This window comes from Lithobates pipiens, unplaced genomic scaffold (genome assembly GCF_037356315.1).
Source record: "Lithobates pipiens isolate NorthernLeopardFrog02 unplaced genomic scaffold, aLitPip1_a1.2 Scaffold_8, whole genome shotgun sequence".
Lineage (NCBI taxonomy): Eukaryota > Metazoa > Chordata > Amphibia > Anura > Ranidae > Lithobates > Lithobates pipiens.
This window is the reverse complement of record NW_027507903.1, coordinates 294069581-294088474: the sequence shown is the minus strand read 5'-3', so window position 1 is coordinate 294088474 and position 18894 is coordinate 294069581. Positions and strand designations below refer to the sequence as shown.

General features: G+C 39.1%; 1 protein-coding gene across 2 annotated transcripts in view; it reads right to left on the bottom strand.

The window, feature by feature from the left end:
• Positions 1-18894, bottom strand: part of UNC5A (unc-5 netrin receptor A) — a 572106-nt gene that overhangs the window by 132686 nt on the left and 420526 nt on the right. The gene's annotated exons all lie outside the window — the stretch shown is intronic.

The window sequence follows — 18894 nt, the reverse complement described above, 5'->3', positions numbered from 1 at the left end:
CAAAGTCAAAGCTTTATTTATTTTGGATGGAATGGAGAATGGATAAAGCCCGTATAAGGTGTGCTTTTGCATCTGTGTCCCATTTCAGAGATATAACTCCTTAAAGTGGAGATTCACACAAAAATTTAACCTCCACTTTTCAGAACCCTCCCCCCCCTTCGATGTCACATTTGGCACCTTTCAAGAGGGAGGGGGTGCAGATACCTGTCTAAGACAGGTATTTACACCTACTTCCAGAAATAGACTCCCACAGGAGTCTATGCCTCTTCCTGTCCCGGCACACTGTCTGCTGGGACACACACGGGTCCCAGAGACAGCGCGGACCATTCCCATTGCGCTGCATGCACAGTAGGGAACTGGGAATTGAAGCCGCAACGTTTCACTTCCTGATTCCCTCACTGAGAATGGCGCCGGAAGCAGCCGAGAGCCGAAAGATTGCTCGGCCTCAGCTGCCGACATCGCTGGACTCCAGGAAAGGTAAGTGCCCATTTATTAAAAGTCAGCAGCTGTAGTATTTGTATTTTCGCCGGACTCCCTCTTTAAGACTTGGTTCACACTGCTGCGATTTGAGAACTACTTTGATAGAAGTATAGAAGAGAATAGAAGTCAGATATAAGTTGCCTTGAAGTAGTACAGGAACCTTCTAACTAAGACAGTTCTCATTGACTAACATGGGATTTCACATGTCAGGCAATTGGGGTCTCACAAGTTAGGTTCCAAGTCGCAGCAGTGTGAACCAAGCCTAATACTAATATTTTTTTAAATCACTCTGTATGTAAGAAGCACATAGAAGGATGAGTGCTACCAAATGGACCATTCGAGGATTGCCACATTACCAACAAGTGGGAATGGGATGAACTGGTGTGCAAATGTGACTTCTGGATGAAAATCTGAACAACTGAGCGATAGAGCATGCTCTATGTGTGTGTCTCACAGCAATGCCCCATACACACAATCAGAAATTCTGTCAGAAAAAACTTTGATGGTTTTTCCGATGGAATTCCACTCAAGCTTGGCTTGCATACACACGGTTACACAAAAGTTCTCTGAACTTTCGACCATCAAGAACGCGGTGATGTACAACACTACGAGCCGAGAAAATTAAGTTAAATGCTTCCGAGCATGCGTCACATTGTTTCCGAGCATGCGTGATTTTTTTGCGCGTCCGAATTGCATACAGACAAACACATTTTCGCATAGGACCTTTTTCCGACCGAAAAATAGAGAATTTTCTCTCAATCTGCTGGCTGGAATTCTGCCATCAAAAGTCCGAAGGAGCATACACACGGTCGGAATTTCTGACCAAAAGCTCACATCCGACTTTTGCTGGTAGAATTTCTGATCGTGTGTATGGGGCATAAGTGTTACGGTATATCACATATACTGTATAGACATATATAAACATACTATATGTAGAGCCTCCATACTCAATTTCCCACTCTACAATGTAAAAGTAATCTTTGTCGTACTATGACATGGAATTGGAGAATCACCAGTACATTGCTATGTTACAAGACCATACTATGGTTCACCCTGCAAGTAAAATATAGCATTACACACAAATCACAGTATATTTACCTGATGCCAGCCTAGCAGAAAACAAGCTTTCAAAGTGTCCTTTATACTTTGCATTGTGAACAAAACGGCTGAACCTGAAAGCCCTGCAAGCACTGCTTGTAATTTGGGATCAGATGTGACAGGCAGCTAAGCAAAACGCAAAACTTTTACTGATCTGGAATGTCAGTTCTTTGTTCAAGGATACGCCTGGTTCAGAGAAAGGAACGCTGCTAGTCTAATCTATATTGCATGCTGTTCGCACTGCGCTGGTGAACAAGTAATGAGCACTAATCACTTTTTTATATTGCCTGTAATAGACCATTTTAAATACATTACCACTATCTTAAAAATAATTATATGTTGACTACATTATGTATTATATACATATATATTGGATTGCAGGTTACCAATTCTTAGATATGATAGCTGCATTTGATTTCTTTGTTATGCTTTCTTTTATTTTAACCCTTGTGATCCTGCCAGTAAGTCTGTTGTTTTTCAACATAATAAGCTGTCCTGCGGATGTAGCTGTTAGAGGGTTGAAACAAACCATTTAACATAGACAGAGGTGCTTACATTCACCAGATTTTGTTCAATTATTTAAAACCTTTATCTCAAATGAAACAAAACAGTTTGCTGTAATTGCCTATAAAGTGTTATCTGGAGTGTGGCTTTAATTTGTAAGTGTATCTAAATCTGCTAGTGCATCCAACACTCCCCTCCCTCAAAGACTGACAATGGCGCTGTCCAAATGTGTTAGTGTTGCTTTTTCATACAGAACATATGCATCCTAATAAAGGAGATGTGTTACTGGCCAGACCACCAGGTACAACTAATGCTGCCACAACATCAAATGATTGGTAGGCCACAATATATTACAGTTTTGGTTTGGGGTATAATATTAATTTAATATTTAATGATAACACTTAGTATATGAATTATTTTTTTTCATACATTTATTTATATTTTTTGCCACATTTGATGGCTGGCAGATGGTACATATCAGTGCAGCTACAGAGAGCACAGAAGTCATTGTTAATAAAGTGGTTGTGGGTTTAGAAGTACACATTGGTACACTGATGGCAAGCACAAAAAAAGCATGTAGGCATGTGCAGTCTGATTTCTCCACTGCAGGTGGCGCTCAACTGCAGTAGCATTGCAGAGGGAGAGGAAGTCAAGAGAAACATGGTCCCTCTATGGTTCCTAGAGTCACTGGGGCAGTGTCCGGTTGGATGCTGGCAGGCCATGTGACTCTGGTGGGCATCTTGGATCAGACAGAGTCTATTTAAGATCCTGGCTTCTTGGATCTTGTGCACATTCTGCGTGTTTTTAGTGTAGGGACAGATCACCAGTCTATCAGGAACAGCGAATAGTGTTAGCGAAGGCTTCAGGTAAGTAGGGAAAATATAGGGACACGCCCTCCATCCTGGAAGCCTTCTCATTGGGTATAGCCTGGCTAAGCCACATTCCACTCCTCAATACAGACATTGTCAGCACCACTGAGACCTGCTGTGCTACATGCTGTTTTTACATCTTGTGAGTATTCCTGGTTGGGTTGTCTTCCCGCTGGGCTTGTTGTGAACGGACCAACTTTGACTTTAATACAAGTTCTATTTTCTGCAACTTGATTCTGGGTGTTTACTGCAACTACACCTACTCAAATGCGCATCTGTTCATTTGTGGCAGGCACAAAAATGAGCGTCAGTGAATTGGTAGTGGCCGCAAATGGGCATTGCGAAGGAAATATCAAACTGCACACGCCCTACAGGGATTCAGTTTACCAGATGTTAATCGTACACAAATAAATACAATTTTTTTTCTTTAAATTTGGAGGTAAGTTATTACATACTGTAAATTAGTTTCAAAGCATCTAACTCGGCCTACTTACAGTATTCGCATTTGTGCAGAATTATTTTGGACATGCAATCTGTATTTGAGGCTGGGAGAAGGAGAAAATATAATCTCCATTTTACTTTCTGCATGAGTGAATTTGATACAAATTGTAGCTGATTGCCATTGTTTACTTTTGTATTACAGAGGGACAACAATGGCCATTTAAGTCTATAATGAGTTAATTCCGCTCGTAAATTTCAGCAATAGCTACTTATAGCATTCACAAATCATACATACAAAGAGGAGTTTTAAAACATGGCACATTGTAAGATTATATGCATGTGGCAGATTTCTTTCACAAACAATTATACAAAAAAATTGAGAAGCCTATAAATTCTCTTTAAGCAAGAAATAATGGGGTGCAGATAACCAATAATTATGCTTGTTACGGGGCACAGTGATTTTTCAACATGTTGAAAAATTGGACTCATTAGAAAAATGTGATTTCTGTTGAGAGTGTGCCTAAAATCTGACTTTAATCTTAGTGCAGACTTCTGGAAAAAATCACAGCCGATCACACAAGCATGAGATTATATTTTGTTGCCATATTGCACACTGAAATGGAAAGGTCATTTATAATAAAAACAAATTACAGTATGGATTATGTAGCAATTGTAAATGCTATATTATTTTGAATATGCTGTATATTCTTTTCCCTGAAAATGGAGTTACCCTTTAAATTCATAAGTGCTTTTTTCCCACCAACATATTATTTATTTAAATAACCTAGAGGTGTAGGCTAAGGCCTTGTACACACATTTGGACATTCCGACAACAAAATCCGTGAGATTTTTTCCAACGGATTTTGGCCCAAACTTGTCTTGCATACACACAGTCGCATCAAAGTTGTCAGAAAAGCCTTTCATTCAGAACGCGGTGACGTAGAACACGTGCGACAGAACTATAAACGGGCCAGTAGCCAATAGCTTTTGTCCGTCGGAATTGTCTACACACGATCGGAATTTAAACGATCGGATTTTGTTATCGTAAAATTTTAGATCCTACTCTTAAGCCCCATACACACTATCAGATTTTCTGCTGAGTTTTTCCTTCAGATTTACCAAAACCATGTAGTACAAGGGCCTGCCTGATTGCATACACATTGAAACGCCTAACGTTTGACCTTATATTTTATGGTTTTGGTAAATCCGAAGGAAAAACTCAGCAGAAAATCTAATAGTGTGTATGAGGCTTTAAACTTTGTGTGTCGGAAATTCCGTCGGAAAAAGACAGATGGAGCCCACACACGATCGGATTTTCCGACAACAAGAACCGATCGCACATTTTCCGTCGGAAAGTCCGACCATGTGTACAGGGCTTATTATTATTTGTTTTATAGATATCTATATCAGACCACAAATTGGGACAACTAAAGAGAAAAATGGGACAGAGGGAAGTTACAAATGAAGGATAGTTGAGAATCATGCATGTGTGTTTGTATGGTATTGAACCGCACCGACACTTAAGCATTACTGTGAGGGCAAAAGAGTGCACTAGGTTCAATAGTATAGCTACTATTATGAGTTTAGGCTCATTATGGTTCTCTTACCGTTATTTATAATCCATAGGGGACTTATATATTTACAGCTGCCAACCCACTAAGAGCCTGCTTTGAGACTGTCTGTTTAAATTTCCAGACTGCCATTCCTGATCTTCATGTAAGTTTGCAATGTAAGGAACACACCTACATTACCAGTGCTCAAAGTCATGGTTAGAGCTGCATGAAAATGAATTAGCTTGTAGAAAAATCAACAATCCAATCCCTGGGGGGACCTTAATCAGCATTACGTTTTAAGGGGGGAATTAATTAATTAGTATAAGTCATTTAACTCTTCCACTACAGCAGACATTAGGCAATGATTTATCCTTGTTGAAATAGGATTGTTTTCTGCTTAGATAGCTCATGAATTATCACCGATTAAACTGAGCAAATATTTTAAGAGGGGCTACAAAGAGAGATACAATCTGAACAGGCAAATATAAAGCTGGCAGTCTACAAATAAACTACCTATGTAAAGAAAACACACTTTAATTGTCAAGCTTGAGATATAAATAGTAGCCTTAAAGCAGATCTAAACCCAAGAACTCAATTTTAATATATTACTGCTTACAAATACTTAGACAAGGTGGATGGAATCATTTTTTTTGCTTTAATTTTCACCTGCTAATCCGGCAATAACACACTTTGGGGGTTATTTATGAAAGGAAAATCCACTTGAAAGTGCATTCGCTGTAAATTTGAGGGGTAGATCTGAAATGAGGGGAAGCTTTGCTGCAGAGGCATCATTTGAGGGTGGCCACTGCAGGAATTATATCCACTGTGAATGGCTTTGCTGTGCAAGAGCTCCACAACTGCATGCAATACACACATTTACAGCATGCTAGAGGGGGTTGGAAGGGGTTAAAGCAGACAGTGAGGAGGTGATATAATACTCTCTCTCTGAAGAGTGATCCAAATACCAATTGCCCTTGAGAGACCTAAGCATGTGTGAAGAAATCCTTTTTTTTTCTTGCAATATTTTGCTTTTTTTTTTTTTTTTTTAATTTTTGGGACGACTTGGGTGAAATATCAAGGGTCTTAACAAACCCCTGATGTTTCACTTTTGAAACCGAGAAAGAGACTGAAGGCATAGATTCCTCAGTCCCTTTTTCTGCAGGCTCAGCTGCACTGCACAGTGAATGCACAGAAAGTGAAAAACTGGCTTCCTGTATATTCACAGCACTCACTGGTTTCATTCAGGAAAGGAAGGGTCCAGTAAATATGACATATTTACTGCCCCCCCACTCTCTATCCTGAGAAGATACCCCTGTGTGCCCTGCAGCAGCCGGTAATGGAGCGGGGGGGGGGGGGGGAGGGGGGAATCTGAGTTGCAGCCTGCACAGAGGAGGTGGGTCAGAAATTGAAGAGGGGTGGCATAACTGGAACCGATTTCCTGATGTAGCTCCCCCTGCAGCAGCTGCAGCCCGAGGCAGGGAGAGGAGGGGAGCAGGCAATGGTGTGGGGGGGGCATGTTGGGGGATAGGAGCAGTGGGGGGTTGTAATCAGGAAGTCAGTGGGGCGTGCTGGGTACAGATACTGGAACCCCTGCAGTGAAGCAAGTGGAGGGGGGGAGGAGGAGAAGACGGCTGTGTTGCAGAGGGATCAGATCTCAGGATCAGAGCAGGGGGATTAGCCAGGTGCCGAAACTGGCAATGGGCTCTGGGATTTAGCCTGGATTGGTAGGATGCTGGATTTTCAGTGAAATCCCAGGACAGTCGGGCCTATTCTGGAACAATTGGGAGTTAGGGGTAGAAGAAAGATTAGCAGTGTTATGCAGGCTAGGGGATAATGGTGTGCTGGAATTTGGGCAGAGCAACTAATCTTTCTGTTCAGGCTGTGAGGCTGTTTAGAGAAGCTGGAAGCAGACGTCAGTTCACAGAGGCAGAAGGCACTGTCTACACACACGCAGATGGGCAAGCAATGTTATGTGAATCTTGGGAGAAAGCCTAGCAATGTGTCTCAGGCTGCTGACACCCACATCATGCCCCTGGGCTAACAGTACAACATCTTTCCAGAGAGCACAGTACTGTGCACTATGAAGCAGGTGCAGGTCTGCAGTGTGTAATCCTGGCCAACATGCAGGAGTTCAGCTTCTATGTGTCCCCTATATGAAATCACCCTGTGGTGTACTGAGTTGGTAGTGGCGGGGGTGATAAGAAAAGCAGACCAAGTGCCCCTACCTCTCCTGATAGTAACATTTATGCCCCTCCTGCCCAACCTCCCTTCCCCTGATCGGAATGCTTTAAGTGCCCTCACCTCAGAGCAGGAGCTGCGGGGAGCCCGATAGTGGGAACCAGAGTTGAAGGGGTGAAGTTGAGAGGCGGAGCTGTGCCCACTGCAAAGCATCATTGGTTGCTTGGACACCTAGCAACCAATGACTGCAAAGAAGAGGAAAGGGGGAGGGGAGAGAAGAAAGGAGCTCAGGCATGCTCTGACAACAGAAATCTTCACTGGCTGCAGTGTGTAACACACATTGCTTCTGAATAGAGCCTGGCTGGCACAGATACTTGAACGAATCTGCTGGAGGGAGGGAGGGAGGGAGGGATGGAGAGGAGAAGAACCAGCAGCACTGCAGGTAGAGCCACAAGAGGAGCAAAAAAACAGTACATCCGTCCCTCCTGCGCAGCAGGTGCCCGGGCCTCACTTCTGCACTGATGAGGCCGGGCCCGGTACAGGAGGGCCAGCTGTAATGCCTTAACCATGGCTCTGCTTAAAATGCTGTATCTATAGAAGAGAAACAATGTCAACCTAGGTGGCAACTACAGAACACCTCCCCATCTACCCTTCTTCATACCATATGGGTAGTTTGTAATCTACAAACACTGTTGGGAACAATATAAGTGCTTTCAAGTGTATGTTTATTAGGCTGGGTAAACACTAACAGTTTTTCACTGGGTTGCATGAAAAAAAACTGACAGCTTCGGTCGGAGACACTGTACTAACCATGCAAGGTTAGTCCAACGATCTCCCCTGTTGAGCCGTTGTGTTGTGACAGGGGGATGCCCCACCAGAAACACTCCGATCAGCGCTCTCTGCCACTGGCTGAGAACGCTGATCGGAAGTCAGTCAACTGCTGGTTTTTCCAGCTTGCACGTCCGACAGAAGCCAGATGGTCAGAATGTCAACTAGTTTTTTCTTGAACTGGCAAATGTCTTCCAACTTTCTGTCTGTGTGTGCGCGGCTTTAAACTGGATACACTGTACAATCTCCGTAGATTTTTTCCTTTAGATTTCCCCAAACCATATAAGATGAGGTCAAACCTTAAGAGTTTCAATTTGTATGCAATCATACTACATGGTTCTGGTAAATCTAAAGGAAATCAGACAAAAAAGTTGTATAGTGTGTATGGGGTCTAAAGCCTCGTACACACGATCGGATTGTTGGCCAACAAAACTGTGAACTTTTGTCTGAAGGCCGTTGGCCCAAACTTGTCTTGCATACACATGGCACACAATTGTTGGCCAACAATCACGAATGTAGTGACGTACTACATGGTTTTTCAGCTCTTTAGCGCCACCCTTTGGGCTCCTTTGCTAATTTCTTATTAGTAGAAGTTTGGTGAGTGTTGATTCGCTCTTTTTATTTAGAGCTTTTCAGTTTGCGCTTTTCATTTCGTGCTTTTCAGTTTGTTTCTGAATGGCCGTTCATCAACCAGACATGTTGCAGAATCGGAGGAGATAACATGTTATTTATTATTGGCCTTGGAGTGATTGCTTTGACATTATTTTTTGGTTGAATAATGATTTGATTTGGTATATTTTCTACATTTTTGGATGCATAGAATGCACTTTTTGGTTAAGTTCTATTGGCAGATAGCATGTCTAATTTTATTTGTTTTCTTTTTTTAATGCACAATAAAAAAATTGTGGAAAATAATACTTGGCTATGTGTTTTACTTCAAATGACAGTTTGGGAGTAGGCAGTTACATTTTAAAAAATACAATGTAAAATTAACAAGTGACACCAACATAGTTGTATCTTTGATCTTAAAAACTACGGGGTAATGATATCTTGCCCAAATAAAAAAAATATATATATATATTATTTTTGATATCACTAGAAGAAAAAGCCTTTGAAAATTAATTTGCAATAACTCCATCAGTATCACCAGCAAAGCAGCTTCATTATTATCCCATTAAAGAAGAAGAGAATGTGCGCTGCGTTTCGAGATTTCATAATTTGCCATGTCGCAAATGTTAATTCTCCATTACGAACGGTAGTTTACAAGACCGATTGCGCTTCTGGCTTGTCCTTGCCTTCAAGCATGCATGTTTGTACTTTGGACTTTTGTGCGACGGACTTGTGTACACACGCTTGGAAAATCCAACAACAGACATTTGTTCGCAGAAAATTCATAAATCTGCTAGCCAACATTTGTTGGCGGAAAATCTGACAATAATTGTCCGATGGAGCGTACAAACAGATTTTCCTCCAACAGCCTGACATCGAACATTTTCCGTCGGAAAGTCTGATCGTGTGTACGAGGCTTAAGGGTTTCCATACATCTTAGGAAAAGTGCTATTTCATTTATGTTTGCTGGCCTAAGATAAATAATTTATATTATTAAAGCGGTTCTGCACTCATAATAATACATTTGCCCATTCTGTTGCCTCTAGACCGTACATTTGATAATGTCACATGTTTTTTTTTTTTTATTAATCTACCTTTTGTAATTCGTAGTTTTTTATTTTCCTCCCCTGCGGCGATGGGCGGTCTCATGCGGGGATCAGCATCACGCGAGATTTCGGGTGCATTAGCCGCAATGTCTCCTGGGATTACTTGGACGAGATCCCAGGAGACAGTGCGGGCTTCAGCAGGAAGTGATGCTGATCCCCACAAGAGACCGCCCATCGCCGCAGGGGAGGAAAATAAAAAACTACGAATTACAAAAGGTAGATTAATAAAAAAAAAAAACATGTGGCATTATCAAATGTACGGTCTAGAGGCAACAGAATGGGCAAATGCATTATTATGAGTGCAGAACCACTTTAATTAAACATTCCTAAAGGCCCAGTTCACACCACATGCAGTCCAGTGCATTTTTTCTGCATCAAAAATGCATAGAAAGTAGGTAATATGGTTTTCAATTGCATAGTTCACAGCAGTGCTTGCAGTTCCAGTGTGTTCCAGTTCCAGAAAAAAAAAAAAATAGAACATGCTGCATTTTTCCTGCACTGGACTGTACTGGAATGCTGTAAAAAGCATAAAAAACTCATTGGAACGTACTGGAACACCCATGTTCTTATTTAAGGTTAAGGAAAAAAAGGGTGGAAAAATGTACTGGACTGCATCAAAACACACCAAAAACGCACCGGAACGCTACTGGACTGCATTTCTATGGTGTGAACTGGTCCTAAAGGTTCACACAATGCCAGCACAGGAAAACGCTGTGCGTTCTTGTGTGATTCACCTGCAGTTCTGTGTGGTGCGATTTCATCTCCATTCATTTTGAACACAGTGAAATTGTACCACATCGCACCAAAAGTAGCGCATGCACAACTTTTAGATACGCACTGCACTCAGGTCGCACAGCACTTTTGTACAATTCGTTCCGGTATGGGCAAATGCATTGCGTTTGCGACCTGCATTTGGGGTGTCATTAACTTATTATTGATACCCCCTGCAGATCTCAAGTTGACAGCATTTAGAATTTTTGGGATGTTTTGCTTTGAATAAACAGTGTGTTCATTTTAAAGGGTTTTAAAAAAAAATAATTAAGTTACTTATGTAAGTATAAGATAAAAAATACTTTATAAATTTTTTTACTCAATATCACAATGTATTATTTCATATTTACCATATGCAGACAGCAGATGGTGCTCTAAGCAAGAACACGAGTTCTCTGAACTCACAGATAGCAGCTATTGCTTAAAATGGACCTAAATGAGTCACCTCCCTTGCTTTCTGATAAGAGACTGCAATGTGTTAATGAGTCAATTAACACAGTCTACCAGAAAGAATACAGACTGTTCTGGGTTCTCTAATTAGTGTCATGAGTGTCCTGTTATAAATGTTTATTTGTAAAATAAATATTTTTGACAATCAATAAAAATTATACAAAACAGTGTGTACACTTGTAAACCGTTGAACATATTTTAAAATTAGAGTAAAAGTATTCTCGCGCCTACCAATGTGTCCTAAAACTAGTGGGGTTGCAGCAAAACACCGGCAGGGGTATACACCCTCCCCAGATTAAGTGATAGTGATTAAGAAATGGTGTTGCGCTCCGACTACTTAGATCTAATTAAATTAACATGTACTCAAGTGACAACCAAAACAGAAATAAACTAAAATGTGAAACTGTATGTTTAAATAAGCTCAGACAATGTGCATAAATATTAAAGTGCAATAAACCAGGTCACATTGTGCGCTTGACAAAAAACTTGATATGAAAAATCCTCTATAGATGACAGTGAGATGATATTAAGTATATATCCAAATATATAAATGATATGAAAAAAAAAAAAAAAAAAAAAAAAAAAAAAACACAACTGAGTGTCGTTATAAAAGTGCAAAACAGATCAAAGAATACACAAAATACTAATAATCCATGTGTAGTGTATCACGTGTCTGAACAAAATACTAATAGTCCATAAGCAGTGAAATGTGTGTTTGAGCAAAAATTCCAAAAACAAAAATAAGGTGAACTATAGTTATATGGAGAGCATATCCATTTAGTGATAAAATGCGTCCATTTGATGATCAACAAGGCAGTATCCTGCGTGCTCCAAAAGCAGGGGGTGGATTCCACCAGTGCTCCTATGCGTATAATATCCTCACACTAGGTGCAGTAATTACCTTACCTTACTGCTGTAAGGTAAACAGCATTTCCAAAGTGACGCTTGTTGTCCAATGTAGGTTCAGTAGGTGATGTAATCCTGGACTCTCATTCACCATGGGCACGTTGTAACATGCAGAGAAAGCAAGGGGAACACTCCAATAGTGAAGTACGTATTCACAATTTATTGGGTATAAAACGAAGGTAAGGTACTCACATTTAAAACAATAATAAAAGCACAACTTAAACGAACGCGTGTCACGTTCGCGCTTCCGGACGTCACTTCCGGTGTCCTTACTGGCCAATTGTGTTCCAATTGGCCAGTAAGGACACCGGAAGTGACGTCCGGAAGCGCGAACGTGACACGCGTTCGTTTAAGTTGTGCTTTTATTATTGTTTTAAATGTGAGTACCTTACCTTCGTTTTATACCCAATAAATTGTGAATACGTACTTCACTATTGGAGTGTTCCCCTTGCTTTCTCTGCATGTTACAACGTGCCCATGGTGAATGAGAGTCCAGGATTACATCACCTACTGAACCTACATTGGACAACAAGCGTCACTTTGGAAATGCTGTTTACCTTACAGCAGTAAGGTAAGGTAATTACTGCACCTAGTGTGAGGATATTATACGCATAGGAGCACTGGTGGAATCCACCCCCTGCTTTTGGAGCACGCAGGATACTGCCTTGTTGATCATCAAATGGACGCATTTTATCACTAAATGGATATGCTCTCCATATAACTATAGTTCACCTTATTTTTGTTTTTGGAATTTTTGCTCAAACACACATTTCACTGCTTATGGACTATTAGTATTTTGTTCAGACACGTGATACACTACACATGGATTATTAGTATTTTGTGTATTCTTTGATCTGTTTTGCACTTTTATAACGACACTCAGTTGTGTTTTTTTTTTTTTTTTTTTTTTTTTTTTCATATCATTTATATATTTGGATATATACTTAATATCATCTCACTGTCATCTATAGAGGATTTTTCATATCAAGTTTTTTGTCAAGCGCACAATGTGACCTGGTTTATTGCACTTTAATATTTATGCACATTGTCTGAGCTTATTTAAACATACAGTTTCACATTTTAGTTTATTTCTGTTTTGGTTGTCACTTGAGTACATGTTAATTTAATTAGATCTAAGTAGTCGGAGCGCAACACCATTTCTTAATCACTATATTTTAAAATTAAGTAGTCCAAATTGTCAAAAAAAAAAAATAGTTATTTTAAGATAATCAGCCAGTCATACAGTACAAAATAAATGTGGCCATTTCTTGTAACTATGCACATGTTTTTTTCATCATTTCACATAGTCAGAGACATGTTTTTGGAATGCGTGGTTGTTACAGTTTATAGACACTGATATATGGAACCACAGTACACAGTTTGCTTTAAGACTACAGATTGCCATATTGCCAGTATCAATCATGGACTTGCCCATGATCAATCAAGTTGTAAAATAAAAGCTCTCTCAGTGGGGTATGCAATTTATAAGGTAAAAGTCTACATGGTTTGTTCAAAGTAAAAAAAAAATGGTGTGAAATGGTTCAAGGTGACCCCTGTACTGTGTGTGTCATATTATGGATTACCTTCTTCTCTGAAAACACCAAATTACATATTGGTAAACCTGTAATTTTGTTGTTGTAAGAAGATCCCCAGGACAGCAATGAGGATTATACATCTTTCAAACCTATTCACAATCCATGTTTAGAAGAAAACAAAATGCAATCACTTGCATCTGTTCAGATATGCATTAAAGGCATGTGGATGACCGTATATACAACTGTGCTCATAAGTTTACATACCCTGGCAGAATTTATGATTTCTTGGTCATTTTTTCAGAGAATATGAATGATAACACAAAAAACTTTTCTTTCACTCATGTTTAGAGTTTGGCTGAAGCCATTTATTATCAATCAACTGTGTTTACTCTTTAAGAACAAAGAGTGAAAATCAGAATATATCCAAAAAACACTCCCTCAGTGCTTCACGGTGAAAACTAAAATATAGCAGCTGCTATCTTACTCTTTCAAAATCACAACAATGTGCCGAAGAAATCACCAATGGTTAATTTACTAAGGCACTAGCAGCGCTCGAATACATATAAATCTTATCCCCTCTCTAAATACATGCAAGAATAAAACTGAATGGAATACAATACACTAAAAAAATTATATAATAATCTAAACAAATATGCCATAGATTTTCATCACAGTAAATAAATTCAAATTGCAATCTCTCGCAATATGAGCAGTTCATTAGTTTAAACTAGTAATAGAACAAATCATTAAAATTGTATCAAATCATATATATAGTTCATTATTAAGTGGGGTGAGAACGTAATGTAGTAAGTGTTGATAGGAGATTCGTCACAATTAAGAGATCCTCCACCACACCTCCTGTGCAGTTCCCTATGGTTCTTGCACTTACCAGAGACCTCTGGTTTGAATGCTTATCATATAGCCAGATGACCACTCTCACTTGCTTACTCATGCCCCATGTATTAGATTCCGCTGATTTAAATATTTAAAGTGCCATCAAATGTGTCTCTTCAATCACATCTATCTCTCCAATGTCACTTTGCACATGTAAAAGAATATAAAACTACATAGCGTAATCCTGTCCACAATATTCCATTTATTATAATTAAATTCCCAAATTGAACACTCACAAAATTAACATCTTGTATAGCGCATATCATTAAAAGCATTAAACAACCGTTCTAATCTAACCTTACACCGCTTACCGCGGTGTTCCCGGGAAGGATAGAGTATCGCTCGTTCCGTCTAACAGGTAAGCTGCGTGGCTACGCCCTGATGCGTTTCAGTCATCACTTTCGTCAGAGGGCGTGGCCACGCAGCGCAGCAACCTTCATAAAATACATTGCCGCTGTGGAAGGCTCAGCCCCCATCAGTCACATGATGTCGGGCGACATGCTCTGCTCGTCCTGAACTGTCAGCAATGTATGCCATCTCTCTGAAAACCAGATAATGAGAGATGGTATACAACAATTACTTTATACGAAGACGTCCAGTATACAAATACATACAATGCATTGCAAACAGTTACAACTAATCCGACATAAAATCATCTTAATAAGATACCCTTAATTGCTTAGTTCACTTATCTCAATAACTATAGTAACAGATTAACCGATCAAAATCGCATGTTTAATGGTACCTTATTTGATAAAACATTCTAACTAAACAGCAGAAGATCACTATAATTATCAAAAAATTATTTAAAATACACCAAATATCATCCCATGCACGCAAGCTCGGATCATATTAATGCAAGCTATCTATAGTCTGTATTTCCCTTAATTATTCATTGGGATTCTAATTTAATCAGGTGATTTCTGTTGATATCCGTACACAAACAACTGTAGATCAATCAGCCATAATTATATAGCATATTAATCTTAATATTTACATGCACTCATTTATATATACATATGACAGTGCCTGCTAACCCCGCCGCTAGTATAAGTCGAACATGGCATCTTACTTCAAATGTATACATGTAAAAATAGTAATAATCATAATAATCCATAAAAAATAAATAAATAACCAAATTACAATCCAATACAAATAAAAATAAAATAAAATACAGGGTATAAATATATATCTTAAAAATCACTAATAAAACAATTCAAATCTAGTTCTATATTCATCCCTTTCGGGCATAATGTATCAGCTAGAAATATCCATTTCGTTTCACATTTTGATAATTCACGAACTTTATTGCACCCCTGCCAATCAGGGTTTAACTTCTCTATTCCCCAAAATTTAAGGCCTGAGGGGTCCCTATTACGTTTTAATCTAAAGTGCATGGAAACACTGTGCTCTTTGTACCTGATTTTAATGTTATTAATATGTTCCGACATTCTTTTAGTCAGAGTACGCTTGGTGCGTCCTATGTACAGCATACATGATATAAAATCCTTAATTTTAAACATTTTGGAAGTAGAGGGAGATTGAAATTCAGTGAGACCTCGTAGTCTGGTGTGAACCTGTCTGCAGGAAATGCACCTGCGACAGGCAAAGAAACCCAAAGACTCACCGAACATATGAGGAGGGTCTATGATTTTCTTGACAATCATATCCCCAAAACTCCTACCTTTTTTATATATGAAAACTGGATCTTCAGGGATCGCATTCAATAAGATCCTATCAGAAGTCAATAAGGGCCAATACTTTCTACTTCTTTGTATTGGGTATGATATTGGGTTATAAAACCCCATTCATGTGTGTTATTTACATGTTTTGGTTTATCAGTTAAACAGGCCGCTTGAGATGTAGTCAAAACCTCTTCCACTAATTTAGTCAAATCTTCAGGTCTATATCCTTTTTCTACAAAACGTTTGTGCAATATTTGAACTTGCTCAAGATAATCATTGTCATGTGTGCAGTAACGACGCATCCTCGTGAATTGCCCTTTCGGGATGTTATTTAACCAGGTTGGATGGTGGCCACTATGTATCGATAGATAACTGTTTCTATCAATCTGTTTAAAATAACATTTCGTGGACACCTGATAATCCTTCAACATCACTGTGACATACAATTAGTTGATAGGTTCACGATTCCAACTGCACTCTAATTTGATATTCTTAGTGTTATTATTAAGACCCTCAATAAACATCTCCAATGAAGTTTCCCTGCCAACCCAGATGAAGAACAGGTCATCTATATATCTTTTATAAAATAATAATTCCTTTCTTTGATTTTTATATATGAACCTGTCTTCCCACGCGCTCATAAATAGGTTGGCCAATGATGGAGCAAATTTGGCGCCCATTGCAACCCCTTTGGTTTGCATATAATACAGACCGCCATACCAAAAGTAATTGTGACTAAGACAGAAATCTAGTATGCAACCTAAAAATTTATTTTGCAAGAAGGGTAAATCGTCCCGCTTGCATAAAGCCCAATTTAAGGCTAACAAGGTATCATCATGATTGATTGATTATTGCATATAATGATGCCACATCAGCAGTTACTAGAAACACATCTCTTTCTCTTGGAATTTTTAAATCACTTAGCAACTGTAAAAATTGTCTAGTATCTTTCAGGTATGTTTTAGTACTAGTCACGCTGGGTTGTAAAAAGTGATCTAAATACTGACCTACACGGACAGATATGGAATTGATACTGTTCACGATAGGTCTATCAGGTGGATTAATAGGGTCCTTATGAACCTTCGGCAGTGTATATGCAGTCGGTACACGTCCATAGCTTGGTATCAAATACCTTTTTTCTTTCATATTAAGGACCCGTGTATCATATCCATATTCTATTAAATTGACCAAATCCTTACGAAAATCCATAGTCTGATCCTTACTCAATTTAGTATAAGTACTCTGATCACACAACATAGCCATCAATTGTGTATGATAATAAGAGTTATTCAGGATCACCACTCCTCCCCCTTTATCAGCAGGCCTAATAATAACCTCTTTCCTAGACTCCAGGGATTTCAGACCCTCCTCAATGTACCTTCGATTAACCTGCTTCTTAGGAACTAACTTCTCCACATCTTGCAATACCATCCTTTTGAATACATCCACATGTTTATTTGATGGTTGTGGTGGATTAAATAAAGATTTATTTTTAAGTCCACTATCCACTCCCAAATTCACATAATCTTTTTTCCTTTTACTTGTATCAGTAATAACGCCCAAGAAATATCTTTTCATATTAAGTTTACGTATATACTTATGTACATCTATGTATACCTTAAACTTATTTGTAGATGTATTAGTGGCACATTTCATTCCAGCATTTAATATATTGATTTCTTTATCATTTAGATCAATCTGTGCTAAATTATAGATACCCTCTACTCTGTTTTCGCATCTTCTTTTTTTGGATTAGAATCCACCTCTTTTGCCTCTTGTATGTTTTCTACTGCCATGGGGACAGGAGGTGGTAACCAATCCGGAGGGTTCCACCATCCCTGTTCTTTGGGGAGAGTACTTCCCCTTGGGGGATTGTTGTGGTCCCAATTTCCTCTTAGACCCCTTGTCCCTCTCCTGGGGTTTTATAACCCAATATCATACCCAATATAAAGAAGTAGAAAGTATCTTTCGAAAGTATTGGCCCTTATTGACTTCTGATAGGATCTTATCGAATGCTATCCCTGAAGATCCAGTTTTCATATATAAAAAAGGTAGGAGTTTTGGGGATATGATTGTCAAGAAAATCATAGACCCTCCTACTAGGCCCAATATGTTCGGTGAGTCTTCGGGTTTCTTTGCCTGTCGCAGGTGCATTTCCTGCAGACAGGTTCACACCAGACTACGAGGTCTCACTGAATTTCAATCTCCCTCTAATTCCCAAATTTTTTAAATTAAGGATTTTATATGATGTATGACGACACACGTTGTATATGCCCTTCTTTGTCCATGTAATATGCTGTACATAGAACGCACCAAGCGTACTCTGACTAAAAGAATTATATTTATATAGAATTCTATAGTATATTAATAACATTAAAATCTGGTACAAAGAGCACAGTGTTTCCATGCACTTTAGATTAAAACATAATAGGGACCCTTCAGGCCTTACATTTTGGGGAATAGAGAAGTTACACCCTGATTGGTGCGGGTGCAATAAAGTTTGCGAATTATCAAAATGTGAAACAAAATGGATATTTCTAGCTGATACACTATGCCGAAAGGGATGAATATAGAACTAGATTTGAATAGTTTTATTAGTGATTTTTAAGATATATATTTATACCCTGTATTTTATTTTTATTTGTATTGGATTGTAATTTTGTTATTTATTTTTTATGGATTATTAGGATTATTACTATTTTTACATGTATACATTTGAAGTAAGATGCTATGTTTGACTTAAGCCGCGTACACACGGGCGGACTGTATGGCCTACTTAGTCCGTCGAAACACATTTCAGCGGACAGTCCGCTCGTGTGTGGGCTTCAGCGGACTTTTTCAGCGTGCAGTCTGGCGTACTAAGTATTTCGGAATTTTCTAAATACTGTCCGTCATACTTTGGTTTCAGCGGACAATCCGCTCGTCAGTAGGCTAGTTCGACGGACTAAGAATGGCGCATGCTCAGAAAGGATTTACACGGCGAAAGG